The sequence below is a fragment of the Petaurus breviceps genome, unplaced genomic scaffold (assembly GCF_028583685.1).
Source record: "Petaurus breviceps papuanus isolate PSGF00001 unplaced genomic scaffold, PetGlider_PUasm1.0 90731, whole genome shotgun sequence".
NCBI classification, from domain to species: domain Eukaryota; kingdom Metazoa; phylum Chordata; class Mammalia; order Diprotodontia; family Petauridae; genus Petaurus; species Petaurus breviceps.
Window position 1 is genome coordinate 2,086,516 of NW_027187325.1, and position 2,354 is coordinate 2,088,869.

Consider the following 2,354-nt stretch of genomic DNA (forward strand, 5'->3'; position numbering starts at 1 on the left):
AGTAGGTGTAATTTAGTCAGAGCCTTGAAGGAAGGAAAGATTTCCTTAGTAGAAAATGGCAGCGATAGCATCCAGAATGAGAGACTGGATATGGAATATATAAAGGATGGCAGCCAGACAGGGCAGGAAAAATTCAGAGAACTGTCAAGTTTTATTAAATATAGAATATTTGTAAGGATATACTGATCACTAAAGCTAGAAAGTTTGATTGAAACTGAATAAGGAGAGTTTTAAATTCCAGGCTAAAGAGTCGTATTACATTCCTTAGGCTGAGGAATATACTGAAAAATTTTGAACTGGATAGTCATGGAATTGGAGCTGTTGATACAGCCTGATAATATTGTATAGTAATGACTTAATGGGGGAGAGGGGAGGGACAAGGAAGTCAGTTTGAAGTCTAAGAAGTACTGAAGGGCTAATTTAGGATAGTGGTAGCAAAAGTGGAAGAATGGATTGGTGTGAGTGGCATCATTGAGTAGAATTGTAAGAAATTGGGAACTGATTGTATCTTTCTTTATATGAGTCAATCAAATAACATTTGTTAAATGCCTACTGTGTGTTAGGCATTGTGCATGAAGGAAAGAAATGGGTCAAAGATGATTTTATGGATTCTACTTTGGGAGAATGGTGATACCATTTATAGAAATAAGGAAACAAAAAAGGGAAGTTATGGGATCATCTTTAGGTTTATTGTGTTTGAGTTTTACTTGAAATATTCATATAAGATGTTCACCAGATAGTCAGAAATTCATAATTGAGAAAAAATTTTTGAGACAAGTGATGAAGGCTTAACAGTTATCTTCATAGAATTTATCTTTATGGATTTGATAGTAATTGTGGCAACTTGTTAAAACAACAGTATTTAGACAGGAACAAAAGTAAGTCCAAAGATGTAATCTTGGCATGCCCATATTTCCAGAGAACAAGAAGAAAAAAGAAGATCCATGGAAGAAAAAGAGATCATGGAGTATATCATGGAATCAAAGGGAGAAGAATACTTAGAAAAACTTGGTGTTATTGCAATGGGGATCTTGTAGAGCGGTGATGTTGGTGGTGGTAGGAAAGCGGGCAACATATAAAATACAATCCAAATATGAAGGAGACTAAATTCAAATCTAATCATGTAATTTTGAAAATAATTTTCTCTTTTTGGTCTGTCAAAATGACATAATATGACTAGATGACTTCTAAGATTTGTTATATCTTCCAATATCAAATTAGAAACACTGAGTTTGGTGAAAGAAAGACATTGATGTCCCTGAACTGAACAGTTAGTAAAGTTGTGGAACAAAAGTTAAATATTGAGGGTTAGAGGAAAGAGTGGATAGTGAAAAAGTGGAAGAAGTAAGTATAATCTACTTAAGGGAACAACTCTGCCTCAGCAGGTGACCCAGCGATTCTAACTCAGGGACCACAGGACAGTCCCAAGTACCTTGGACAGGTACCAGGGACTTGACTGCAAAGGAGCTGGTCATTACCATCACTAATTTCAGCCTGGACAAGATTTACCTCATTGGGGGAGATCTGGGACCTTTTAATCCTGTTTTACCTGTGGAAGTACCTCTTTAGCTGAGAATGAACCAAAAAACCAAGACAAGTGTTGAGTGATTCCTCCTGAATGGATGGATATTGAAAAATTGGGGGAGACACAAGATCATGAGAAAGGAGGAAACATTTATCCTGATGTTTAGTCCTTACTACATGAAACTTACCAAATGGTTGTTAAATCATGTTTCCTATAATATCTCCAAGGTAAATGACATTTGAACCCTGATCAAGGGTATGCGGGATATTTGAATAGTTAAACTCCAGGTATCTGAAAACAGTCTTGTCAAATAGCAGGAAGCATATACCAAACAGGAAAATCTAACCTTGATGGAGATTACTACTACTGGAGCATTTGTCACACAATTCCTAAGTCACATGTACAAACTCCACATAAACCTTCACCCTGCAGAGACTGCTTGGTCTTAGGACTTTTAGAGGAAATTGTTGTTGCAAGAGAGATACTCTGAAGTTTTGTAAGACTGAGGCTAGACAGTGAAAAGGAGGCTCATTTGGTACCTTGTCCCCCTTTTAGGAATGAACTTCCTGCATTTGGGAAGTACTCAGAATGTCAGAAGCACATGCAGAACGCCAGCCTTCACTTTTCAGTACGAGAAGCAACAGGCGTGAGGCTGAATATTAATCACCAGGCTTCCCTCACTTTCAGAGGACGTCTTTGGGCCCATACCTATCTTGATTATTCCTGTGGGCAAACCAATTTCTTCTCCCTGGCAAGTTCCATCTTCCCTCCTCCCCCCTCCCCCACCCCCCACCAGCCCCATTCTGCTCAGACGAATAGTGGTGTAGGG

At 38.3% G+C, this 2,354-nt stretch overlaps 1 pseudogene; it reads left to right on the top strand.

Annotated features, from left to right (window-relative positions):
- Positions 1 to 448: 448 nt before the first annotated feature.
- Positions 449 to 1,983, top strand: LOC138145274 (DNA replication complex GINS protein PSF2 pseudogene; annotated as a pseudogene).
- The last annotated feature ends 371 nt before the right edge of the window (positions 1,984 to 2,354 follow it).